The sequence below is a fragment of the Camelus dromedarius genome, chromosome 19 (genome assembly GCF_036321535.1).
Source record: "Camelus dromedarius isolate mCamDro1 chromosome 19, mCamDro1.pat, whole genome shotgun sequence".
Lineage (NCBI taxonomy): Eukaryota > Metazoa > Chordata > Mammalia > Artiodactyla > Camelidae > Camelus > Camelus dromedarius.
This window is the reverse complement of record NC_087454.1, coordinates 15,240,698-15,268,610: the sequence shown is the minus strand read 5'-3', so window position 1 is coordinate 15,268,610 and position 27,913 is coordinate 15,240,698. Positions and strand designations below refer to the sequence as shown.

The following is a 27,913-nucleotide window of genomic DNA, read 5'->3' as shown; positions in this document are numbered from 1 at the left end:
GCAGTGATAATTTTAAAGTGCACTGTATTCCTGGTTTAATTTGTCCAACATGTCATTAACTTTAATAATATAGATTATATTTAAAAAAATGATTCGGGGGCGGGAACTGACTATTTAAAGTGTCAACTCTAAGTTCATTTTAAATGCAACTTTTGCATGCAATAATAAAGAACATGCACCCAGACATTTTAGCATTACCACTCTAACTCAAACATTTCCTGTCTCCAGTGTTTAAAAAAAAATTGCAAATATACAGTACCTTGTGTACATTCTTTTTTCTCTTCCTGCCAGCAGATAGATTCTCCCTTGTGTTCCTAGACACCAAGGATGTCATCAGCTGTTATGAGAAAAGACAGGTTCCTAAATTCAGACCTTGAAGGAGAAAATCGTTTTACTTCACCTTTAGTAAAGATTTCATTTGTAAATGTTCCTGTCAATTGAAACATACCAAAGAAGACAGTGACTGAACATTGCAGCAGAGCAATGTGGCAGAGGGAAATTAAGCAGTGGCAGAGACTGGAGATGCTGGGATTTGCCATCTGTGTAGACATGAATCCTTTCAAGATCATAAATCGCTCTCACAATTCCATCATTGGGTAAAGGTCACCTACCTTTATGTATTCAACCCAGCCCTCATTCCATTTAGAAAACTGGAGCTCAATCACAAAATGAATGAGGATGTCTTGGAATATGACTAAATTAGATTTCACAAAGGAAAGTGGATATAAAGTCATAAAATCTACAGAGAGAGAGAAAGGTTAAAGGCAGCTATCCAAGATCAACTTGAGCTTACAAGAGATTTTTGTTCTTAACTGTCCCTGCATTTCTGTTCCCACTGAAGAACTTGAGGCAGAGAAAGAAGCCCACCGGGCAACAGGTGAGGGGCACAACAGGACCCTCCAAAAGACATAAATGTTGACCTCATTTTCAACAAAAAGAGCCTTATCCTCTTGAGATCTCAAGAATACTTCTCTGGTCCCCCCTCACCCCCTTTTAAAAACATACATAGTCACAGTCATTTCTTTAGGCTGTTGTAGCTTACAGAATTTGGGGGAATCTTCCATAAATCTGAAGGTGGAGCTGTATTTTGCTTGCTTTGTTTCCCTATTGACTAAGTTACTAGGTGACACTGGGCAAATCCTTCATATTTCCCATAAATCAGTGTCTTCATCTCCACTAATACATCTTGGGAACCAGGAACATGGTCAGCTCTACTTGCAGATAGTGACAAAGAGCATAATAATTTATAGCAAAAGAGGAAGTGTACTTTTTATTTTATTATCAATAATATACCTTTAAGTATCTTTAAGAAATTGGGATTTGTCTAAATCTAGGTTGGTTGCTTTTTGTTTTTGTCTTCATCTTGTGAGTTAACACACCGTCAGAACTGAACTGAACTGAACTGAGAAAAGTTGTTCTAGATCAATTTTGCAGGCAATGCTCCTACTTCATGTTCAGTCCTCCTCTGTTCCCTGCTGACATGACCTCAAGATTTCCACAGGGACACCTGGAAGCCGAAGTCATAAATTTGGGAAGTATGTCATTTTGTTTCTATGTAGATCTCTCAGTAGCCACCTGTACCAATGTTCCTTTGGCCAAATTTAATTTACAAGGTGAACCAAACAGTCAGCTGTACTAGTAGATGTGTGCTATCCCCGGGGGACAAGACATCATTCTGTCCTTGTTGAATTGAATCTTGGGTTTTCCAGTTTTTTCGTATGTGATTTTGTTAGTTTATTTTTAGATTGTACGGTTTAGGGAAAAACACACACACACACACACACACACACACACACACACACACACACACACAAGGGTACCTGAGGCTATTTTTAAAGAACTATCACTATAGAATTAATTTTAAAGGGAAAAATAAGGATGAGAGGAAAGGCAATAAATAGAATGTCTTGATCCCCTGGGATAGCTCTGTCTTAACTACAGTAGAGAAAGCCAGTGAAGGCAAGAATGGTTGTGAACTAGAGGAAAATGAACCTTTCCTGTGACATCTCGGGTAGTTGGAGCCCAGTGTGACAGAAGAAAGTAACATCAGTTGAAATACTCAAAGTAGTGTTGTTTCCCATGAAATTTTAATTGAAGTCCCCACTCTACTTACGTGGAAGCCTATCAGGGCTATTCAGCTATAACCACCAGAAGGAAATTTCTCATTTTTATACTCAAAGCTGGTTTACATAGCTGTGACTGCATGTTTATTTCATGCAACTTCTGATCCCGTGTGAGGTGTGTAAATGCTAAAGACTTTGCATACGATGCTTTGTGCGTGGTTGATGGTGAGGGGTCATCACTCAGTACGAGACCCCATTTCGGACAGAGAACAATGGCTAGCACTCAGGAGGGAAGAGCAATTACTTGCTCTTACATCAGGACGGTCAGGAAAGGATAGTACCAAGTCCCGTGCAACAGTCAGAAAAACTATTTTGGAGTTAAGAACAAAAGGCAATGAGTAAGAGTGCAGGTTAGCTCCGGGCTGGGGTAATAGAGTCACTTCTAAGGGTGAAAGGTAATAGGGGAGGAATTGGTAAATGCAAACTTGCCTGACTTTAAAATTTAGCCTCCGGGTGGCTTGAGTGAAAAGATTCTTTGAGATAATTATGAACTTTGGGCATTCAAAGTCTAAGTACAGTATTTATTATATTCCTGTTTTAAAAAAAAACTATGCACTGAATATTTGAAATAGACTTTAAGATACACTAAATTTATTTTAAAGTATATTGAAATGTTGAATGAAAAACATCTCTAAATTGTACATTCATTGACTCTTCTTATTTCATATTTCATTCCATATTTATGTGCTCTAAAGGTTTGAATTCAAATATTATATGTACATCTACTAGTACAGCTGACTGTTTCATAAATATTTAATTAATCCCACATCTATTTACTTTCATAAAACATAATGTAAGAAGATGAAAGGTACCGATTACTGAATATATTAACAGGGCTGAGCAACCAGTCACTTTATATTAATTCAAATCCCTGGCCAACATCAGAACTCCTCACTTCTGTCCACATGGACCACATGGTAGCCTTTGCAGTGATGAAATTCACACACGAGTATTACAGATCACTTTGAGCAAGGCTGCACGGTGGCTCCTTCAGAGAACATCACAATCAGAACGTACTTAGTCCCAGATCTCAAGATAATTAGAATGCCCAGAGATTTAGAACTGTCAGGCTAACCAAAGTGGAATTGGGAGAAACCCAGAATTTATCCATCTCCTTCTCTATTTAAAACTAAATGTTTAATGACTAATATTTTGAGCATTTGGCTAACTTTTCACTGAGTAATTTGGTTAAAATTTCCCTTTGCAGAACCCCCCCCATCTCCTTTTCAACTACAAGCTCCTTAATTTACACCCTGATAACTTCAAGCCTGTATTACTTCACAACATGATTCCTGCCTGAGCCTATTTTTCAGTGTTCAGTCTTCTCTTATATCAGGCTATCTTAAAAACCACTTCCAACTGAAAGTCTCGTTTGTTAAAAAAAAAAAAAAAGGAAAAAATTGAGTATTATTACCTGTTGAAAAAAATGGTAGAATATAGAAAAGAATAATAAAAAAGATATAATCACCCCAAATTTCACAGTAGGGAAAACCACAGTTAATATTTGGTTGGTTTCTGTTCAAACTTCTCTAAGAGTAAATCAACATTGAGAGAGAGATTTGACAAAATTGAGATTGATTTGAATATACTGCAGTCTGATTTGTCTTAATTTAGCAATACTTGAAATGCATTTTTCATGTGTTTACTATCATTTAAGATAACTTTTCATGGCTTTGAATTATCCCAGTATATGGCTGTACCTAAGTTACTTAAGTAGTTTAATTATTTAGACATAGAAATCATTTTCAGTTTTTCACTATTATAAAGAACACAGCAATAATCGTATAGGTACTTAAATTTCTAATCTTTTTTTAAGTAAGTTCTCTGAAGTGAACTATTAGGTCTAAGGTTGGGAACTTTTTTTTTTTAAGTTTTTATCTAATGGTTGCATTTCCTCACCAATGTTCCTTCATGTTTCTCTTAGATAATTTTTCTCACAGTTGCTATTCAGCATAGATGGAATACTGCCTGGTTTCTAAACTGGATTGCTTCTGAATAAGAAGACCACAGTCTCTACCTTTGGTAACATCTCTAATTACATTCGCAACATGCTAATCTCACATAAACATTGTTCAGTTAATAACTTTTTCTCCTAATAGTGCTTGCAAAGCTCTACTGTTTTTCAGACAATTCCCTTTCTTTTTTTAAATAAGGAATTTGTCCCAAAGTAAATATGCTGGAAGAAGAAATATTTTAACACAGTTCTTTCAGAGATAATTTAGTTGATGTAACAGGTTGTGGTCTGAGAATGTTGCATGGAACAAATTTAAGTTATGCCCCATGTTTGGATGAGCCCAAAGACCGGTGTTTTACTGGGAGTTCCTGTGTCCAAAAACTGGATCAGGGTAAGTTATATGCCTGTTTGACCCTTGTGCATCAAGGCTACTTCCTCATGTTTTGACGAGCTCTCATTTTTGAACTTTAATTGCCTTTAAGGGGTTGCTCTGAACTATTTTTGTAAGCACAGTTGGCATGCAAGATGACTGTAGGATCAAAGGGTTGAAAATCTGGTGAAGAGATAACGTAGAAAAGAAAGTTTCCATAGCAACACCTTCACAGCCCTCTGGCACCATTCACCGCTACCCAGCAGGTCTCTGCCTCCTACGGTGAGTACGAGAAACCTTCACTGCACCATATTTTATGTACAAAGTGTATCATTTACTTCCAAATTATCAGTGATTAGTTAGGTAAACTTGTTCAAATGAAATATTTTTCTGTTGGCAAAAATTCTTCAAATTCAATTAAGAGAAATTTGTCTTCTTAGAATGCTTTTTGACATAGCGGTGAGGTTATTCAGAAACAAATTAACCTTATGAAGGGAGGATCAACATGTGGAAGCAGGTGGAAAAAAGCAGATTACAAAACAGCATCTCCTTTATGATCATGTTTGCATGTATTTCTGTGTATTATGTTTTTCAGTCTGAAAGCGTATAAAATAAACATAAATTTCCTAGAAGTAACTAGTGTTTTACTCTAGGTACATATACCTTAGTTAAAAAATTACTGTTGTCAGATTTTGCCTAAATTATGTATGCAATTAGGACTTCACTTGTAGTCCTAAAGGTAGAGTTTGCCCAGTTAGTGAAAGTGTGACATCCATTAGGTCACCTTTAGTTACAAATGGGACACAGGCCAAATACTCTGGTTGCAACTAAATTATTTTCTTTCTCGAAGGTTCTCATACTAAAATTTTCCAAATAATTATTCCAAGTTTTAGCAAAGATTTACTGACCCTCTTAGTCAAAAATCTTATAGTATAGAAAAAAAAATGCTTTATTCCCATGCTAATCCCCCATGAAAGTACATAAATTTATAGACACAGTATCCATCTGGAGCTTCCCAAATTTGCTTTTGTCCTTGATGTTAGGAAGAATATTATCCTTATCTCTAAATGCACAGATGTAGTCTGAGGTTAGACTTTTTCTCGAACAAATGCAAGGGAATTAAAAGCATTGTCTCCCCTGATAAAAATACCAAAGCTTCTTTTTTATATAAACTGGTGATAATTAATAGTGATAACATATCTGAGTTCATATATGCGATGTTTAAAAGCATTATTTGAAATTTCCTAAGTTTGATGCCATAATAAAACATTTCATTCTTATTAGATTGTTTTAAAATAAAAATACAGGCCTAATTATTTGGTCATTTTGTTTGCCCCGGGTGCATATTTTAAATAACTCACTCGGTTTTGAGGAATTTAAAACGTCACCTAATTCTTTCTTAAATGTGAACTTACTAGTTTTAGTTCTTACAAACCACAAAGGATTAGGAGATCTTTATATCTTATTTCAAAATAAAACAGGAATTTTGATACTATCTTTTGTTTTTGAATACTGTTTTATTGATTGCCAACAATGCAGTGGGCAACATATTAAATAAAGCTTAATTTTAGATGACTAGATTTTTTAAAAAGTGATAAAAGTCACAAGTACTTTTAAGGCAGATAACGTGGATCAGTTTGAGTATGAGTAGGAAGTAATTTGATGCTTTAGTCACGGGTCCCAACTGAGTCCAAAGATGGCCTAGTTCTGTGCAGAGGAAGGGGCGGTCAACTGAGATTTGTTAATAATCATTTTAACAATGATGGTCAGTTAGTGGTTTATATATATTGTCCCACAGATTCTTTACAATGACAGTAATAGTTATTAGGACCAGGTATTAATTTCCTATTGCTGCTGTATCTAATCACCCCAAATTTAGTTGATTAAATGAGAAAAATCTATTAATCTACAGTTCTGGATGTTAGAAATCCAAGTGGGTCCCATTGGTCTATAATCAAGGTGCTGCAGGGCTGCATTCCTTCTGGAGGCTGTAGGGGCGAATTCCTTTCCTTCCCTTTTCCAGCTTCTTGAGGCTGCCCTGGTTCCTTGGCTCCATCTTGAAAGCCAGCATTCACATCACTCCTAACTTTTTTTCTGTTGTCACATCTCCTTTGACCTTGATTCTTCTGCCACCCTTTTTCACTTACAAGGCCTTAGCCTGTGATTCTGTTGGTACCTTCCAGTAAATTTGAGCTAATCTCTGCATCTCATGATTCTTCACTTAGTCACAATCTGCAAGGTGCCTTTGTTTCATTCTAGGAATCAAGACATGGACATCTTTGAGGAGCCATTTTTCTCACATGTCAAATATTTTCCCTTTATGAATAAACAACATGCATCTATTGTTAGGTTTTCTGCCAAAATAAGATTTTTCTTTTCCCCAAATATTTTGAGTATTTTATGACTAATTGCCTTTTTCACCCAACCTGAAGAACTAAAAGGAAACATTAAGAGATACCAGTGTAACATAAATAGATCATTTGAACGTAAAATTGTCACAATGAGGGTATGGATAAAAATGCCCTATTGATAATAAGTTTGATAAAACATTTTGGTAACCTTTGACCTATCACTTCATTCTGGAAATTCTGACCTTTGATGGTGTTCCCTTCTCACTCCAGGAAAGAGAAAGAAAGGAAGGTTTGCACGTTTGCCATTGCCTGTTGGGATTCAAAAATGTCTTTGGAATAACAGCTGGTTAAGAGAGCTGAGAGTTGGCGTGGCCTCTTCTTTGGCCTTGAATGATCACCATGGGGTGTTTTTCTCCGACTCTCCTAAAGGGTAAATCAGAGTTTATCAGTCTCATTAATCTGGGCTTCCACTGGGGCCCAGGTGAAAAGGTTTAGAATGTGATCAGTATGCAGCTTCCATGACCTTTCTTTTGAGTAGGGATCTTAGCAAGGGAGAGAGACCTCGTGTAAGCCTCAACCTCCACAGGAGGTGGTTTGTACATTTCTATATGGGGATGAAAGGAACTATATCGAAGTCAATTCAACAGAGATAGCGAAAAGGTCGCTGGGACTGTATTCTCATGTCAGGTCTTTCTCAATACAGCCCGAGTGGGTCCAGCTTTAATTTTCTGCTCCTCAATCTGTTTAGTCTCAGTGAAGTTTTATTAACAAGTATGGCAGATATCTTTATCATTTTCCTATAAAATAGTCTTGATCAGTAGTCAGAGAGGAAGGACTGGCATTGGAGGACTATTGAATGTCTGTAATTCACCAGAGGTGCCTTGTTTTTATACTTGGCATCTTTTTTTGGGGTATACAACAAAAAAAAGGAGTGGGGAAAATCCAAGTCTTGTTTGGGTATATTTGAGCATCATACATGTAGAATATAATCAAGGTGTTTTTGTATCTTTGCTTCCGTCTGTCTCTGACACTACCATAGCTTAAAAGAATAACTCCTTAATTCTGGTGAAGGAGAGTTGGAATGCAATAGAAATTAAAATGTCCTTTTGTGGGGGGTATGGGGGTGCAGTAAGCCAACTGCTTTCTGTCTGTGCTTTCAATGCTTCAGGAAACCATAAAGTAGGTAGGGGAAGTCAAATGATTGCACCACATCTGAACCCTTGAAACCTCTGTGAATCTTGGCAACATTTAGCATCAGATGCAGGCAGATAAAAGATGCCAAAATGTTGTTATGAATGACATTATTTTATTTTTTATGGCTGAGTAGTATTCCATTATATAAATATACCACAACTTCTTTATCCAGTCATCTGTTGTTGGATATATAGGTTGCTTCTGTGTCTTGGCTATTGTATATAGTGCTGCTATGAATATTTGGGTGCATATATCTCTTTTCAAATTAGAGTTCCCTCTGGATATATGCACAGGAATGGGATTGCTGGATCATATGTTAAGTCTATTTTAATTTTTGAGGAATCTCCATACTGTTCTCCATAAAGGCTGCACCAAACTACATTCCCACCAACAGTGCAGGAGGATTCCCTTTTCTCCACACTGTCTCCAGCATTTATCATTCATGGACTTTGGAATGATAGCCATTCTGACTGGCGTAAAGTGATACCTCATTGTAGTTCTGATTTGCATTTTTTTGATAATTAGTGAGATTGAGCATTTTTTCATGTGTCTATTGGCCATTTGTGTATCTTCATTAGAGAATTGCTTGTTTAGGTCTTCTGCCCATTTTTGGATTGGGTTGTTTGGTTTTTTCTTATTAAGTTGTATGAGCTGTTTACATATTCTGGAAATTAAGCCTTTGTCACTTGCATCATTTGCAAATATTTCCTCCCATTACATAGGCTGTCATTTTGTTTTGCTTATGGTTTCCTCTGCTTTGCAAAAGCTTGAAGCTTTTAAGGTTAATTAGGTCCCAGTTGTTAATTTTTGCTCTTATTTCTATTGCCTGGGTAGATTGCCCTAGGAGAACATTGCTAAGATTTATGTCAGAGAATGTTTGCCTATGTTTTCTTCTAGGAGGTTTATCACGTCTTGTCTTATATTTAAATCTTTAAGCCATTTTGAGTTTATTTTTGTGTATGATGTGAGGGAGTATTCTAACTTCATTGATTTACATGCTGCTGTACAGTTCTCCCAACACCATTCGCTGAAGAGACTGTCTTTTCTCCATTGTGTGTTCTTACCTCCTTTGTCGAAGATTAATTGACCATAGGTCTGTGGGTTTATGAGGGCATCATTCTTACTTCCTAACAGTTCACAATCTAGAGGGGAAACAGAAGCTTGTATATTTTTATTCTCTTATACACATTAAATGTTTATTTTACTTCAGGAAAGTAAGGAATTCTATTTTAGGGTAGCGAGGTAGAACCAGTACGTCAGCACAATCCCCCAGTGTCCCGCAATCTTTCATGACCTTTACTGCTTGTCCTGTCCCGTTTTGCCATCTGGCTCAAAACATGTCTCAGATTCTGCAAGAGTCTTGCCTTAGGATTTCTGCATGCTCCTTGTTCACAACTCTTTCTTTGAACAAGGGCAACTTAATTTTGAAACCGCTTCTGTTCCCTTCCAACTTTGCAGTTCTTATAGGGCCAACCAACACCCTAACTCCATGAAGGTTTTGTGAACCTCAGGCCTGAACAACCTGTTTCATCCACACTCTGGCTACACTAAGATTCAGGAATGGGTGCCTGGCCCATGTCAATAGGACTTTTTTTCCTGAAATTACTGGGTAAGAGGCAGCAGTGTGTTGGTAAAGCAGGGTGGTGGGGGCTAGTGGGCAGTGCAGAGATGGGAAGCCTTGATTTGCAGTGTTTGATGATTTTCCATGGAGTAAATCCTCCCACCTTGGATGAAATCTACTGAGTTGGCACCATTAAATAGAAAGTTTTCTTTGTGGTCATGCCCTGAAGAGTAAGTTTTGCTTTCCTTTTAAGCTGTTATATTAGTATGTTACTCATAACACCTCTATGCATGCAGGACCTTCCAAGGGAAATGTTTCTGCTCATTGGCCCCAAGAAAAAGGCAGCCCTGGGAAAAACAATGAAATCTCCTCCCCTCCCTCTGTAAATTGAGCAGGAGTGGGTATTGACCAAGGGCAGTCAAACTACTAGAAAATCTGACATGGTAAGCCAGGCCAATGGGATTCACCTTTTCTGGGATTTTAATTGAGAAGACAGAGAAAATCAAGCAATGGGTAGCCATTGCTGAAGGTCGAAAGAGGCATAAAGAAAGAAACCATGAGGCAGTATTGGGGCCTTCAGGTAGAGAAGATGGTAAACTGAAGCTCCAAAATAGAAACTCAGGAAAACAACAATAAAGACATTAAAATACAGTCTCATTTATCCTGAGATATACAGATAGAATAGCTGATTCCGAGAGTTGCTTCCTTTCCTGTCAGCACTCTTGTCTCAGAACTGGAGCACATATGTTCTTAAGAGAAGCTCTCTTTTTGTTGAGGCCACTCGAGTGAGTCTGTTTACTTTTAACCAAAAGACTTTAAGTAAAATTTAAATCTGTACCAGGGATCAGGTGTAATCAGGTTTACTTAATGCATTGCAGTGGCTATGACATAGCTAATAAAGTCTTGATCTGTGATTACCAGAGAATGGGCTCTACATTATAAAAGAAGTTAGGCCGCATGCTAATACCCTTGGAATTACTCATCCTCTTAAATGTCCTGCCATCCCAAAATAAATGGCCTTACAGTGCCACATGTCTCAAGGTTAGTGAACTATCCTGGAAAATGAAATATTTGTTCAGAACCAGAACAAGTGAATGGTGTTATTATAGTTCCAGGTACTGAGAAGTGAAAGTTTATTCTCATTTCCCTCCTTTATAGAAGTTGCTTATTATGTCAGTTCTAGGTTTTTACTGTTATTTTATACTAGTGTTTTAGTAGTATTTATGCAATTTACAGATGCGGAGAGGAGACAAATAATACTGGAATGTATTTCAATAGTGCTTTTTAAAAAATAGTGAACATCCCTTGTTCCAAGTATTGATTTACTTAATCCTTCCCAAAGTCTTATAGGCTAGGTGAAAAGCATACTCATTTTATAGATTAGAAGACTGAGAAATAAAAAGATTAACACAATTGCCCAGATATTAAATATCACAGCCAGATTTCATAGTCTAGCTTCAGATCGGTGGTATGGACCATTACCCAGGAGAATCTAAGATCCTCAAGCAGTTTTTGACATGACCTTTTGACATCGCTTCCAGAGGCAATAGATGGAATTGACACAAGATAAGCTGCAAGATGTGGGTGTGTGTACAATGCCTGTGATGTGTGCAGGATGGAATGTGTGCGGTGGGGGCAACTTTGCAATTTGTGTGGGTGGGATATAGACAGTTTGCTTTACCGGTTAGCAAGAGCTCAGTTGCATCAGTCATGTCAAGTACCTTGTTCACCATGGATGCATTCCTTACCAGGATACACTGCATCCCAGAAATCTTGCTGCACAGTTTGTCACCTTCTTAATCATCCCCAACTGGACTCAAGGGCAGTCAGTCTAGGAGCTGATGAGGAAACTGTGATGTGGCCTGACTCAAAATATGAGCTCAGGAGGTGAGATTCTCTTGAAGTAGGAAATTCTAGGGAAATGAGTCATTTAGCAGCAGGAACCAAAGTTAAATGTTATAGAAATCAGCTGAAAAGACAGTGATGGACTTAGCCAAAGTTATGAGGTAACAGAAACTATGACTAAGCAGAGCAGTTAGGTAGAGAAAAAATACAAAGTAAAGGGTAAAGAAACCATCTTTTCATAGGACATTAAAAGTAGGCATGTGGAGAGTATTTGTGTCGTATTGTTGGCACAGCAGGGTGTACAGTAGAGATCCCTAACTTACTGCTGTGGAGGGTTTTATGTCTTGTGCATCCAGGAATACCTTTCTTTTTGAGGCTCCTTTAGAAGTTGGCCATGTCATAGATCCTCTTTTTTACCAGAAGCTAGTTTTTTTTTTCCCTTTTTTTCTTTTTCCCTGTAAATGACAACTACTACCTAAGACAATAGAGATGAGTTCAATTGTTCAGAACTCAGCTTGTTGTCCTAGGCAGTAGCTTCTGGTAGCTATTGTTTCATAGCTTTTCCAAGTTAAGGATTAGCAGTTCACCCTGGCATTCGGTTGGTGACACCTTGGGCATTTCTTTGAATGGTATGGGCATGTGACAATATTTAAAGAGGCATTCTCTGTTTTCCGCTACTATGAGTGTGTCTGAACATCAAAGAACAGAAAACTAGCCAAATTAGAATATTTTTAGCTGCAGAAATAATAAAGAAATATGTCTTTTGCCTGAAATCAATCTTAGATACAGAATTGAAAGAGAAACCATTCGTACACAAATCTATTTTTGAAGAAACTGGAAAAATACTTGGATTGATCTTAATCTTTTCCTCAATTCCAGCTTCTCCACAGTAAATTAAATAATTAGGCAGGATCATTCATCTATTTTGTCAAAACTAATGCAACTGATATCTTATTTTTCTTACTGCTTCAGATGAAATTTCTTAAATACCATTACACCATGTTATATAGTCAATTCTTTGTTCGCCATGACTTTTCTCCTTTTACGAAGCTACACCCATGCCATTCTCTCCAAATATATATATATATTTTTTTACATCTGGCAGTTAGCTGGATGTCTATAAACATTTCTTCAGAGTTACTGTACCAATCACATCTAACCATCCTGGAATTTCATTCTGTTTTAGTTTGTGATTAACAGCAATCTAGTTTAAACACGCCTAAGTTAGGACTTATAAATACATGGTGGTATAACTTTTGAAATGCCGTGTATTACTATTTCCATTTCAGGTATATTACTAAGAATTGTTTCTATTGCAATTGACAGAAACCCAAACACAAATGGGCAAAACAATAAAGGCAATGGTAGATCTGGATTTAGGCAGTTCGAATAGGGCTCTGCATCCATCCCTTACTCTGGAATTTCTGGGTCTGTCCTCCAAATGTTGGCTTTCAATGCAGGTCAGATTTCTACATGGCAGTGAAAAGGATCCAGCAGTCAGAGTCCTGGAATCTGCTCATCTGACTGTCTGCTTGACCTAAACAAAAAAACTTTCCTTCCCCTAACTACTGCTGAAATCCTAGACCCTTCTTTGACAAGACCAACTTAGGTCAAGTGTAGACGCCCAAAAGAATCATTCAAATGCTATATTCTACCTAGTTCGGGCACGGATCCAGTTATTGTGAATATGGGATGGATTCAGGCTGAGTTGAGGAAGCTGATTACCCCTGGAGATGGAACAGGGGAGGATGATCTCAACTTAACTGCATGACTGGTACCCAGTGAGAGAGGAATAGCAGTGTGATGAAATGGCTGCTTGTACAATGTGTACTATGACAGGTGAGGAGGGAACCAGAAGTGTGGAATCTGAGAATATGGTTTAGATTTCTCCTCCCTCCATTGAAATTGTAAGACCCGGCAAGTCACTTCACATTTTTAAGACTATTTTTTCACTTGGAAACAAGAATAATACTAGTATCTGTCTTGAAAAGGAAGTAACAAATGCCTGCTCTAAGAGGGAATAACATTCCCTGTGCGATTCTCCTCTACCCTCACACTGTTACCCACTTGACTTCACTTCTGACACTGGGTATGTAGGTTTTCCACACATCAAGCCATTCTCTGTAACACCAGCTGGTTGTCCCATAATTCAGTTCAATTCTGACACTACTTCCTGGAGTTACCATCAGATCCCACAAGCTACATTTGCAGTCAGTCCCCCACGACTGCTCCCACTGCAGATGCCAGCTGCAAGTCCCAGGTTATGATCAGCTATAAAGCAGAGTTTCCATGACTCCTTCCTTGGAATCAGTAACTTGCCAGAATAGCTCAAAGAACTCAGGGAAACACTTATATTTACTGGTTGATAATAAAGGCTATAACAAAGGATACAGATGAACACTATATGAAGAGATACATAGAGCAGGATATGTGGGAAGGGAAGGGGAGCTTCCAGGCTCTCTCTGGGCACACCACTGCTCCCGCACCTCCACATGTTCACTAACCCGAAGCTCTGTGAACTGTATACTATTATTGAGATTTCTAGGAGCCCCCATCACTTAGCCATGGTAGATTACTCACTCAATCTCCAGCCCCTCTGCCCTTCCCTGAGGATGGAGGTTGGGGCTGAAAGTTTCAAGCTTCTAATCATGGCTTGGTCTTTCTCGTGACCAGCCCCCATTCTGAAGCCATCGAAGAGCCCATCAAGGGTTGCCTCATTAGAACAAAAGACATTCTTCTCACCCAGAAAATCCCAAGGATTTAGGGGCTCTGGGACAGGAACCCGGCTCAAAGAACAAATGCCAGAACAAAAGATATTCCTAGTGTTCCTGTCACTTGGGAAATTACAAGGGTTTTAGGAGATCTGTGCTAGGAACTAGGGTCAGAGACCACTTTGTGCATTTTCTATTATTTCACACCTGCCAAGTCATTTTGTAAACTATTATGTGCTATAAAAACTTGGCTAGTTTACTATGGCTGATGTTGTGGCTATTATTATTACTTAAATGAAGTTTTTTTTTTTTTTAATTTAAAGGGATATAAATACACACATTTAATAAGAACACTGAAGCTTTAAGAATTTCTTCTAAGTGAATCACATTCTTGTGTAAACATTCAGTTTCACCAGGATTTTCCAGTGTGTTTTGTAACAAAGTGCAGAAACTTATAATAGCAATTACAGAGATACAGATGATTCTGTAGTCAAAATATTTGGGAAATGTTAAATTAAAATTAAATTGGTTTCATTGCAGTAAGACTTTTTCAAGTCTTTAATACATAATACTAAATGTGAATCTTTAGGAGGGAGTTATATTGCTGCAGAATTTGCCATATAATTCCCCTGATAAGATCATTGAAGAGGGATGGAACATCTGAAAAACACTTTTCTATTGAGGTCATTTTACCCCCAGGCGGACATTTGGCAATGTTTGGAGACTTTTAATTGCCACAAATGGTTGTGTGCTGTTGTTATCCAGTGGGTAGAGCTTTGGGTTGCTGCTAAACTCTATACAATGCAGAGGACAGCCCTCTACAACAAATAATTATCCAGCCCAAAATGTCAGTAGTGCCACAATTGAGAAAGCCTTCCTTAGACTAAATTTGTGAAATTAACTTTGGTAAACACTGATTTGTAAGGATGAGGATGGATTTTCAAATTCCAAAGAATGGTGTAATCATATAATTTTCAAATGGCTCACCATCAACTTGATCTTTATTCAATATGAGGATATATACCCTAGTAACATCCGTCTACCAAAACAGAACAAGGCTAAGTCTTATATCCAAAATATGCCTAACAGAGTTACTGTAATAAAGTGTATTTATTAAAGTAACTAAGAACTTTGTTACTATGGAAAAACCTTTATCTATTATTATACCTTTTTATTTGGAATTAGTCAAATTATACTTCTCAAATAGCAGCAACTGTGTACTAACAGCTTATAATTGAAAACCGCTCAGTCTTTTCCAAGTAACTTTTAGATCTGTGTTCTTATTCTTTTCAGCATTATCCTTGACATAAATTCTTACAGTGTGAAAACATGGTAGAATGGTTCATATAGAAAGTTCTCGTTAGTCTCATAAACTCCTGTCTGATGAAGTTCTGTCAGTTGCTCTTGTTTCAGACTTTCGTCTATAGTTATACAAATATTACTTAGTGCTATATAATATTAAGAGTAAATACGTGATGTTAAAACAAAGTTTTCTAGGATTTAATCTATTAGATTAAAATAATAAAAATGTAAGAACCAGAAAAGTCGGTTAAGTTCAGGGGAAATGAGTCAGAATTGAGACTTGTAGAAAACTCTGTGTGAGTGGATATCACTGCTCTTAAGATGTACTGACACTGTAATATTACAGTGAACTTGTGGTTACTCGGCCAGTCTGACTAACTTGTCCAGGAAATTTCTGCTTCAACACAGATATAAACCTAAAGCTTTGAAGACAAACAAATAAACCACAGTACCAAAACAACAGCAGTGAAGTCCTATGACATACCAGCTTTTGTCTTCATCCTCCCAAAGTCAAATCACATGGGGAAACTGAGGGAACGGAAAACTTGTACCCAAGAGGCACATGAAGCCTAAAGGACTTGACTGACTTTTAAATGTCAGAGTCAGGTCAAAAACAGCTCTGCTGATTATTAGCTACAGCTCTTTCCATAAATATATTGTCTTAATTATGGAGTTCCTTGAGCACAAGCCTGATCTAACTGGTGAAATTTTTAAGTAAGCTGTTCATCTTTACTGCCTCGTATTACAAAGTAGAAGGGTAAATTATATGTCAGATAAGATCATTAACTGCTCCCATTCCTTTTTTTCCCTCTCTTTTCTTTTTTTCCTAGGAGAATGACATGTTTATCAGTGAGAGTAGGTCAAGTGAGGTAATTAGGAAGTAGTTTATTTACAGGGCACATCCCAGGACTGTAGTGGAAATTCCCCAACATTGTAATCTGGTAAGGCAAAGGTATCTGGCTCAGACTTATGTAATTTGCTGTATCCAGCTTTTGTTTGCAAACCTGAAAGGACAACAGTGATGTAATGTTATTTTCCTCATCGAGAGTCTCACTTGACTTTCTAAAGTGTCTGTGGGTTGGTGAGCTCAGTCTCGGGACCAGGAGAGGAAAGCCCCGTCATTTGTATGAATTCAGCTGGTTCCTTAACTTACTTATAAAGATTATATATAGACAGAGAGAGAGAGAGAGAGAGCTCACTATATATTATATCTGTCTAGCCATCCATCATCTTCATTCCAAAAAAGGGAAGAAATGTAGGATAAATTTATTATAAAACAGCATGTCAGTTTCATTTTAATTGATATTTCAGTATGTTTTTCTCTAATATCTGGACATCTTTTGAGATGAATTTCTTCTAAATTTAAATCAATTGACCTAACTGGTAATCTGAAAAAGTCATGGTAAGTATGCTGTTTTTTCCCCTGCTTTCAGAATTTGGGGAAGCTCTCTAGTGTTTATATTATGACCACCTTCTCATAGAAATTTAGTCGAGTATTCATCATATTAAGGATCTGGCAAGAAGTCATGAGTTGGACTTCTTCATGTTTGACTTTTTTGAAGAAGCAGTTTGGGATAATGGGAAAAGTTGGGACTGGACTCATACAATACAGGTCAAGGTAATCATTACAAGGCATTGTGACACGTTATTTACATGTAATACTTATAGCAGTTAGATGAGTTAGATAACATTGCCATCTCCATTTTATTGACAAGAAAACTGAACCTGCTGACTCAAGGTTACGCATGCAGGAAGGGTTAGAGTTGGTATTCCGACCTAAGTCTGTGTGACTCCAGTTTGAACTGGGAACCACTAAGCTGACCTGGGTTTATGCTGCAGTGTTGCCACTTTAATGGTACCACTTTCACAAATTACACCATCTCTTTCAGCCTTTCCTTCCTCATTGGTAGGAAAGGATGTAATAGTAACTATCCTACATGGTTATTTTAATGATAAAGTAAGATCATGTTGAGCAATCACCAGCATAGAGCATGTGTTTAATAAGTATTCATTTCCCATTGCTTACAGCTCAATCAAAATAAGAAATTGGTATAGAAAACAATTAGCAGTTAATAGAGTGGTTCTCATCCTTGGCCGTACATTAGAATGTGCTGAAGGATTTTTAAACAGTACTAGTGCCTACCGAGAGAGACATAAGAGTGGGGGTTCTAGGACACGGGTGATGGTCTATTTACCAGAATGGTGGTTACAGAGGTGTGTTCATTTTGTAATAATTCCTTATTCTGTACACTTATAGTAGCTGCATCCTTATGTATGTGTATTTTACTTCAGTTAAAATGGATACTTAAAAATATTATTTTGCACATCTCACCCCTCAGAAATTCTGATTTAATAGCTCAGTGGAGGAGTGTAAACATCAGTTTTATTTAAAAGCTTCTCAGGATATATACATATGCAACCAGCATTGAGAACTTTGTTAGAGTAGAACCAAACCTTAACAGATTTAAGAATCAAGGAAGACATGTTTTACAGCAAAAGAGGCAATACTTGCCAGATTCAGAAGTCAGAGAGCACAATAATTAGATATAGAGTATATGAAACAAGTGTCTTTATCTTATGTAGGGATTCCCCCAAAATGGGAACTGCAATATGCTAATAAAGATCTATTAGTTGCCTCAAAAAGCACTTCAAATTCTTTATCTTTCCTTCTTTTAAGAACATTTCTATTAACATCTGTTTTACTAAACCATCCTGCTTTTGTTTGGAACATCTTTGTTCAAAAAACCTATGTAGTTTGAAAAGTGAGTTAAAATGTGTACTCCTCCCAAGTGCCCACATATGCAAATTAGTCAAATATCCCTCAATGTCCAGTTAATAAGAGACAAATCAAGTGACTATGCTTGCATTGTTTTCTTCTCCTCCCACCAGACATAATCATCTTTTTTGTCTCTTATTATCGGACATTGATCTTTTAGACCATGCTAGTACCATTTGCTTCTCTCCCCTTACAACGCACTTGCACGCACACACGTACATATATATTCTGTATGTACTAGCATAGAAAAACTTTGTATATAAATACAAAAAGATTCACTGTGTATATATATATATTCACAAGCTATATATTATATACTTATATATTATATATATACATGCTATACTTTTATATATATACTTATAGGTATATGTATTAATTCCTTTGTGAGTTTTTATCAATGCTTTTATGGTGAAATTTTTAAGCTACCACTCATTTTGTTGGGACTTTTCAAAACTGTCTAGTAACAGTCTTATGAAATGAAATTTTAAGTATTTATTGTGTATATTTAAAGAACTCTGACTTGCTTTCATAGGCAAAAATGTCACTCTTCTTTTAACTGAATTGATTTTCTTGCTGGAAATAATCCTTTGTTCATCCCAGTCCAACTAATTAATAACCAAGAGGATTTACACATCTTTGTAATAGGAGGGCCATTTGTATCACTGACTGAGCCAGCATGGTTTAATGATTATGCGCATAAACTGAGTTATCAGAAGAGTAAACTTGATGATTGACATATTTTTCAAAAGCATAAACAACAGGTTTTGGGTATCCTCAAAAGATGCATATGCTTATAAATTATATTAGCTAATGGGAGAAAATGAGGAATAAGGAAGAAATTTCTAGTCTTATGCTCAATTAACAAACCTACAGTATGAATATTGATTACATAACGCCTTCAGCTGACGGGCTTTCGGCATCCATAGACCTATTATACTTACAAAACTACTGGAAAAATTTGGGGTAAGAAAACTTATAAAGGTAAAAGTAACTGAAAATATTGAAAAATAAAGATTGTTCAGTATTAAACCATCTGCAGTATTAAAGGTTAGAAGTACAAACAGATTCTGTTGAAGCTAGCATACTAACGTAAGATAATTGCAATTGGTTAAGTGTAATGTAGAAATACCATGGGATTATATGTCTCAGTTGTTAGAAAGAAAAAAAAGCATTAGGTTTTGGCATTTCTTAAATTTAATAATAACTGGTTTGCTGGGTAGAAAAATGAAAAAAATCCTTTCTCTGGTTTAGCAGAGAAGGAGTGAGTATCTTTCAGGGAATGCCATTATGATTTTTATACATGTCTCTGGTTTGGCTTAATTCACAGATTACACAGATATTACTTAAATAAGACTTCAAGAGAGAACATGGAGTTTTGAAACTGGGGACTGGTCTCCAATATTGTGGTTGCCAGGTAATGGATTAACAAGCTGTCAGTGTGAAATCCATTCAGTTGTACTTATCACTCAGGAAGCAGGTGTTCTGTCACTCTCTGCTGGCTTACTAACTTTCACAGAAAACTAGAGGCATCGCAGTGGCAGCGCCAAGTTTTATTTCTGTGTAATAATATTCTGTTCATGATATTTGACCTCTTCTATCCAACACTTATATTACCTTACTGTGTCATAGGCATATTCATGTGTTTTAATTTTATTTTTCAATACAACAGTGCTAATTTGAACCATATAAAGTTACCATTTTGTAGTTCCAAAATGATCAAATATTGACAATTTCACAATTTTATATGGTTCAATCTGTTATTAATTTACTCCTAGGGTGAGCGAAGGGGCCTGGGAGAGTTTTATGGCAAGTAGTAAAGGAAAGAAGATGTGTATGAGTGTGCGTGTGCGTGTTTACCAGGTGGCTGCTATGTGCTGGGCCCTGTCCTATGTATCAGATATACAGCAAAGAGCCAGAGAAAGCCACTGATCTCATGAAATGTATGTGTCCCTATGGAAGACAGAGTAAACAAAGATAATTCCAGATAAATGGAATAAAACAGTTTATTAAGTAAAAGGGATTATAGGAAGACAGGGTGTGAGGAGGGCAGCTATTTTAGACAAGGAAGGCCTCCTTACATATGGAAGTTGAACAGAAGCCTAAAAATAGACAATAAATTTTGCAAAGAACCCTGTTCTCTGTTAATGGGCCAGCTAGTGCAAAGGCCCTGAGGCGGGAGGTGTTTATCTGGTTTGGGAGAAGAACAAGGAAGCCAGTGTGCCTGGGGCAGTGTGTGTACACAGGACAGTGGTAACAGATGAGGTGAGAAAATTACAGGTCAAAAGAGAGATTGTGCAGGAATGTGAAAGAGAGAGGAACACAAGAAAAGTGGGTTATCTGCTTGGCTAAAAAAAATTTTGTCAGTAATTCATGAAAGGAGGAAGTGATCATCTTTGTCAAATGCTTTTAGAGGTCAGATAACAGGTGAACTTATACAGTGGTCAATTCTTAGTTTTTGAATGGTAATCAGATATTATAGAAGCTTATGAAGTAATTGTCCATGGACTTTTTTTCCTTATTTCTAAAACAAGGTATAAGTAGAGTAAAATTCATCCTTTATAGTGTACATTTCTGTAAGTCTTGAGAAACAAATACAGTTGTGTTATTGCTACCATAATCATGACATAGAACTTTTCATCAGAACCCAAAGATCCCAGTGGCTCTTTGTAGTAAACGCCTCCCCCATCCCCAGCCACGCATCTGTTTTCTGCCTCTCTGCTCTTGCAGATGTGACCTGTATATGGAATTGCACAGGATGTCGCTTTTTAAACCTCGGTGCTTTCATTGAGCGTAAAGCATTTGAGATTCATCAGGAATTTGCAAGTATCAGTAGCTCCATCCCATTTACTGCTGAGTAGTATTCCATTGTTTGCATAAATCACAGTTTGTTTATCCATCCCCTTCTTGAGTGTTGCTTTCAGTTTTTGAAGATTACAGATAAATCCACTGTAAATATTCATGTAGATTTTCATTTCATTTGGGTAAATAATTCGGAAGCGGAATGCTGGGGCCATATGGTAATTGCAAGTTTAATTCTTAAAAAAAAAAAATCTAAACTGTTTTGCAAAATGATTGAACCATTTTTCATCCCTACCAGCAATCTATGAGAGTTCTATTTGCTCCATAGTTTTTTTCTTTCTTTTAACTTTGACCATTCTAAAAGGCAATCTATCACTGTAGTGTTTATTTTCATTTCTCTAATGACTAATGATACAGAGCACTTTTTCAGGTACCTATCTGCCCTTCCTGTTATCCTCTTTGGTGAACTATCTGTTCAAATTGTTTGCCCATTTTTTAATCAGGTTGTTGGTTTCCTTATTATTGACTTATGAATGTTCTTTATGTATTCTGCATACCAGACTTTTATCAGATATGTGCTTTGCAAATATTTTCTCCCCGTCTGTGGCTTGTCTTTTCATTCCCTCAACAGTGTTTTCCAAAGAGCAGGAGTTTCTAAGTTTGATAAAGTCCAATAGATCTTTTTTTTTCCCCCATGAATTAAGCTTTTCCTGTCATTTTAAAGAAAACTCTGCCTAACCCACGTTCACAAAAGTTTTCTCCTATTTCTTCTAGAAGTTTCATAGGTGCAGATTTTACATGTATGACCATTAGATTTTGGAAGACGGAAGTCATCGGTGACTTTTACATGAGTATTAATTAATTTGAGCAAAGACCTAGGTGGAATAGCTTAAAGAAAATGAAAGAACAGAATTGAGACTGTCTTTAGAGGACTTCTGCTACAAACAGTAGGTGAAAATTGAGGTTTTAGCTGGAGAGAAATCTTACAGGTGGAGTATGGTGGCTGGTTATGTGTAGGTAAGCAAAACTCAATGCATTGGCATGTATATCTATAAATTAAAATGGTACAAATTGAGACAAATCAGAGGACAGAAAATCCAATAAAACCTCACTCGGTAGCGGGTTGAAAGTTCCAGGCCAGACAGTGGTTATTTAAGATGAAAATAACAGGGTTTCTGGGGCAAGTAAGGATAAACTTCTATGCTTTCTGCATTAGAGCCAGTGAAGTGTTTGGCTTGGAAAAAATGAAAAGAGGTGGGAAAAGAATTTCAATTTGACCTTAAACTCAGCAACTTGTCTGATTGAATCTTTTTCCACGGATTGAGCAAGAGAGAATTAGGGATTGGGGATGCCTTTTCCCTGGGCAGAACCTCTGAGGGTTTCACATTTCCTAGGGTCTCTTAAAAACTCCTTTAAACACAGTCTGTTTATAAAGTGACCTCAGTGGCTTTTGTACAATCCCTATAGTCAGGGCATTTTCTCTGCCCAGCATCCCAGAAAGTAGGTGGTGAGTCAGGGGCAGAGATTACACACATACTGGGCAGGATAGAAGATCAAGCTGAAAGAAAGGCCTTTTCAGGTAGCCCTTTCCTTTAACTGTAAAATAATTCTTCAGGCTTTTCAAAAGAAAAGAAGAGCACAGTTAAGAAGTCATGGATTCCATGGTCGTCAAAATTCATGTGTGGGATTTGATTTCTAGAACTAGATTAGATTCCATAAAACAATATGCTGGTTTTCTGAGAGCAGAGTTCTCAATCTTTTGTTCACAGCTGGTCAGATTTACACGGAGATGGGCCTCTACTGTAGCCACATAACTCAGTTACTGAGCCATCGAAAGGACACCAAGGTGTTCATGGTTGATATATTTAAAGAATTAGGAGGAAAGTATTGTGCTTTCATGGTGGTTTTCATCCTTCTTTTGTTTGCTTGCTTGTCTTGTCATAAAACTAGTTGTTCCTTTCAAGCTGTAAGTTGACCAATATATGACAACAGCTAAAATGAAGTACATATGAAATAATCTATTTCTTTTAAATACCCTATTAAGCATTACAGAGCATATTACAGAAACCTTTGATGGGCCAAATTATAAGTGAAAATACTATATAGAATGCATGTGCCATGATGGTCTTTGTGTGTGTCCATGGTCCACGTGTTAGCAAAGTACTATGAAAGGAATGGCTTTACTCTCAGACTAATGCAAATGGCTTTGCATTGCAATTTGATAAAATACAAATCCTAACCTTTAAAGTTTCTACCTTTCATTTATGTCAGGAGCAATGAAAAAAATTAGGAATAAGAGCAGCATTTCTATGACTTTTTAGTTCAATAATGTGAATATTACATTATGTCTAATTATACATGAAATTAATAGTTAGCAATCTTGAGTACATCAATGACACTCTTATTACTGTACGTAAATAATAGAGTATTTGTGATCCTTGGATAGAGAGAAGTTGAAAGTTTTCTAGTTCATCTCCTTCCTTTTAAAAGCTTATGGCCTTATTAGTGGGAATAGAACTGGACTCAGCTCAGTAGGAAGACATAGAACCAGCCCATTTCTGCCAGTACAATTATTGGCACATTTTCTCAAATTCCAGTTTAGATCACAGTTACAGCTTATATCTTATATTTTTATTATTTGTGTATCAACATGTGCTCAGTAATTTGAATGAATTTTGTCTTCATTCATTGCCATACAATGGATAAGGTTTTTAGCCATATTTTACAGATGGAGAAGTAAGTAGAGAGAGAAAAAAATAACTTTCCAAAGCTCACACATACATCATGTAAAGAAGCAATGTCTCAAACCCAAGTATTCTTGTGGGTGAGTTCTTAACCACTAAGCAATAAACATCTGCTTAATAAAAAGCAGAATGTGTTTGGGCAAAAATTTCCTGTTACGGTGACAGAGGGAAAGTAGAATCATAGCTGGAAGGGCCTTAGGAAGGGTCGTCACTTCCAGTCTGTATTTTGAGAAGACAATTCCCAGATATTGTTTGGATGGAGAATGTGTGAAGGATCAAAATCTACAACTTCTGTGTGAGTTTAGCTTCAAGCTAAGCTGGCCCAGATATCTCAGAACCGACACGTTGTGACCATGTACTCCTAGACTGCTTCCTCAGTCTTCAAGACCCAGAACTTTCGGCTTTCCAATTAACATTACTATCAGCATCATCACTTTTAAAGAAACATGCAGAGTCTTAAAACCCCAGATACTGCTGCTGCCACCCTTGAATCCTGGTGTATGTCTAAACATGGTGCAGATGCTCTTATGGGCATGCTCAGTTGACCATTTAAATCCTAATTCTGGTTAGCCCAGTCATTCTTACTATCTCATGATATCAACCTGTTTCAAGGAACAAAGTTTTCCTTTATAATTTTCAAATAATACATTCAAACAAGTACGCAAGTGAAAGCCTTGAAATCAGGGGGGAATTGGGCTTTGATATGCTGAATGCTTGCTTTGGAAAGAGAGCTACACCAAAGTTACCAGAGCTGCAGGAGTTTGGGGAAAGTCTGTGCGTTCATTCGTAAGTACGATTGCATGTGATCACCTAATTTTCACCTAGTGTATATTTACCATTTGTCAGTGTTGCCCACACTAAGTCATTCAATGTGAATTATAGCTATTATTTTATTATTATTATATGGAAGCATATAGTACTATGTATATATATGACAATTTTTAATACATAGATACACATATTTTTTTTTTTTGGATTCAGGATAGAGAACTTCCAGTGTCAGAAGGTTTGTGAAGAAGTTATTCCATGCAATAGACATTCAGATCATTTTCAGTCTGTGGCATACACAGACCCTTTGTTATTAAACACATGAGAGCTTTGCTTCCAGGAAGCGTAATGTTAGTTGTTTCCTCTGAGTCAGAATTTGAATGCCCTTCTCATGGAAAATGTAAATTGAGAAAGTGCTCTGTCTTTCTCTCTCTCTCTCTCTGTCTCTTACCCTCTCTCTCCTTCATAACTCTTCCAGCCAGCCCTCATACTTCAGGAAAATAAATCTTTGGCCAGAGAATAAATAAGTAGTTGTTATTTGGCCTATTGTCTGGTGATTCATAGATACGCATTTGTAATGTTAAATATTTATAGCATTTATACAACGGGACACATTTTTCCCATCCATTTCATTTTTTTCCCCTAAATTCCAAGAAGAGCCTTGACATTGAATCTTTACTTTGGAAAGAAACAACTACTCCAAAAATATGCTAACCATCTACCCCTTTGTTTGCATTCTATTCAGTGGCTTACATAAATATGCAAGATTTAGAGAGAGAATGTAAAATGAAGTGCTTGACATTCTCCTTGGTGCTCCCAGCATTCCTCCTGGGACCAGACCACGCTGTCTCCACACCTCGTCACTGTGGACCACTGGTGCCCGAAGAGGATGTTAGCAAGAAAAGAAGTGGGTCATACGAAACCCTCAGAGCGTGGTTGTGGGGGAGCACAAAATAGAACTGTCACTACACAGGCATGCCACAAATTGAAGAGTTTTAAGGAATAGAGAGGAGCACGTTTCTCTGGATCAACTCTCCAAAGATATTCTTAGACAAAGTTTATGTTCTCCGAGATGTAGTTGATGTACAATATTATATAATTTCAGGTTGTATGACATAATGCTTCACAATTTTTAAAGGTTATTCTCCATTTATAGTTATTATAAAACATTGGCTATATTCCATGTGTTGTACAGTATATCCTTGTAGCTTATTTATTTTATACATAATACCTTAATCCCCTCCCCCCACTGGTAACCACTAGTTTGTTCTCTATACCTGTGAGTCTGTTTCCTTTTTGTTATATTTGCCAGTTTTATTTTTTAGACTCTACATGTAAGTGATATCATATGGTATTTGTCTGTCCCTGTCTGATTTAATTCACTTTGCATAATACCCTCCAAGTCGACCTATATAGTTGCAGATGGCAAAATTTCATTCTTCAGCATTTCATATTTTTTAAAAGCCTGCTCTATTTATAGAATCTTTAATTTCTGGTAATCTCTTAAAAGTTTCATACACATTTACACATATGCCAATTTCCAAGTATTAGGAAGATTACTTGTTCGTCAGTGAAAATGATGGTCTTGTGTTAATTGGTTCCCTCATGAGTGGCCTCTGCAGGTTTACCTCTCTGTTTTCCTGAATTGAGTGCTTCCTCTCACATAGTCTGATCATCACACTCAGGAAAATAAATCATCTATGTATAAGCCAGTATTTCCCCAAAGGCATTCCCACAAAAGACACTGTCAAAAAGCAGTGTCATGGGAATTTGATACATTAGGATTCCATTTCAAACATGTTCAGAAAAATTGGGGTTACATAAAATTGAACAGGTTTCTTTAGGTAGGATTTCTCAGAGCCTTCCTGAGTTTGTGCATGACAAAGTTCCAAAAAGAAAATACCATAAACATTCTTTTTTCCTTCCTTCAGCAAAGCAGTGGCAGGGCATTTTTGAGTCTCAGTCCAGCGAAGCACTGGGCTCGACAGCGCAGCTGAATACTCCGTAACTAACTTCCAATCTTGGCTAAGGTGTATGTGGGCAAAGAGTCATAGAGGGTGTCCCCTCTTCTACTTGGTGATAGTACAGAAACCAGAAGGCTATGTTTGGTTTTTGTTTCATGTTTCTTCCTAGCGTCCAGTGCCTATTTCACAATACTTCAATAGGCAGTGTCCTAAAAGTTCTGTTATCACCCCAGCCACTTGTTGGAGGAGATTACCATTACATATTGTAAAATATTATAAAAGTTAACATAAAGGAATGCTTTAGAATTTGCATAAGCACTTGGCATAAATGAGTCAAAAGTAATTTTGTTACCTCCTGAATTGAATCAGATCCCCAATTATTTTGAGGGTCATTGTTTCGTTTTTGAAATTTTTAAAATTGATATATAGTTGACTTAAGAGTATTATATTAGTTTCAGGTATACAGCATAGTGATTCAATGTTTTTACAGATTATACTCCATTGAAAGTTATCACAAGGTAATGGCTACAAGTCTCTGCTCTACAATATATCCTTGTTGCTTATCTATTTGAGGGTCATGTTTTTGATGCCAGGTGATCTCTGGCAAAAAAGGGGGAAAATAGAAACCCACAAGCCTTGAGAGTACGGAGCCCAGATCAGGCAGCTGAAAGTGAAGGAGGATCTACTCGGAGAGGTTATGAGAAGGCTCTCTCCTGCCATTCCTTACAGAACAACACTGCCCGTAACAGAGGCACGTGAATACATGGTGTGAGTATTTGGCAGATAAGCACCAGTGGGCTAAATAGCACAATACCCGCTCTGTGAACAAAATCTATTGGGAAAAAAAATTTATTCTGGTCATTCAATTGGTTGTTTTACTAAATTTCTTAAAACAACTGGCTTGATTCATGCCTTCATTAAAGAGTTTGTCTTGATCAAATTGACTAAATTCACAAGGTGTTTTGTTTTCAGACTGAAGAACCAGACGGGGACTAATGCCTTCAGGCACAGAACAGTTAGAACATTCATTAGGTAAGTTCCCCACTCGTAGGGCCACCATGATGGCCTTACATTTGTTAGCTTGTTACAACTGGTAGTCTGTCTAGGGGACTTGGAGAAGCACGGGGTCTCTGGTAGAGGAACCAAAGAGTTCACATTCAAATGCTTGACTGACAGTTGACAGACACTAATGACTGAATTGAGCTTAGTTGAAAGTTATGTAGGAGTAACAATGCCTTTCTTAAATAATTTGCTAACATGTGTTAAGGGCCTATCAGGTGAACAGAATAGGATGAATCCTACTTCTTCGTTCATGACAGATTTTTATGGGGCCAGGCTTGGTGCTATTTGTTTGATTGCTTTAGTAATACATGAAAGACCAGTGACCCACTGGTCTACACAGAAACTAAACATTAGAAATCATTTCCATGTGATCTTCCTTCATTCAT

The 27,913-nt window shown here is 37.1% G+C and overlaps 2 long non-coding RNA genes across 3 annotated transcripts in view; one reads left to right on the top strand and one right to left on the bottom strand.

Moving 5' to 3' along the window:
- Window positions 1-137: 137 nt before the first annotated feature.
- LOC105089123 (uncharacterized) overlaps window positions 138-27,913 on the bottom strand; it is a 515,140-nt gene continuing 487,364 nt past the window's right edge. Inside the window, exon 6 of the long non-coding RNA XR_010376824.1 lies at window positions 138-337. This is a non-coding gene — a long non-coding RNA (uncharacterized LOC105089123). The remainder of the gene's footprint in view (window positions 338-27,913) is intronic.
- LOC135318608 (uncharacterized) lies at window positions 330-27,802 on the top strand. Of its 2 annotated transcripts, XR_010376826.1 has the most exons (4): window positions 330-4,145; window positions 4,277-4,729; window positions 7,069-7,228; window positions 27,438-27,802. It is a non-coding gene; the product is annotated as an uncharacterized LOC135318608 (long non-coding RNA). The 2 variants fall into 2 exon arrangements; XR_010376825.1 differs by having other exon boundaries at window positions 330-4,729.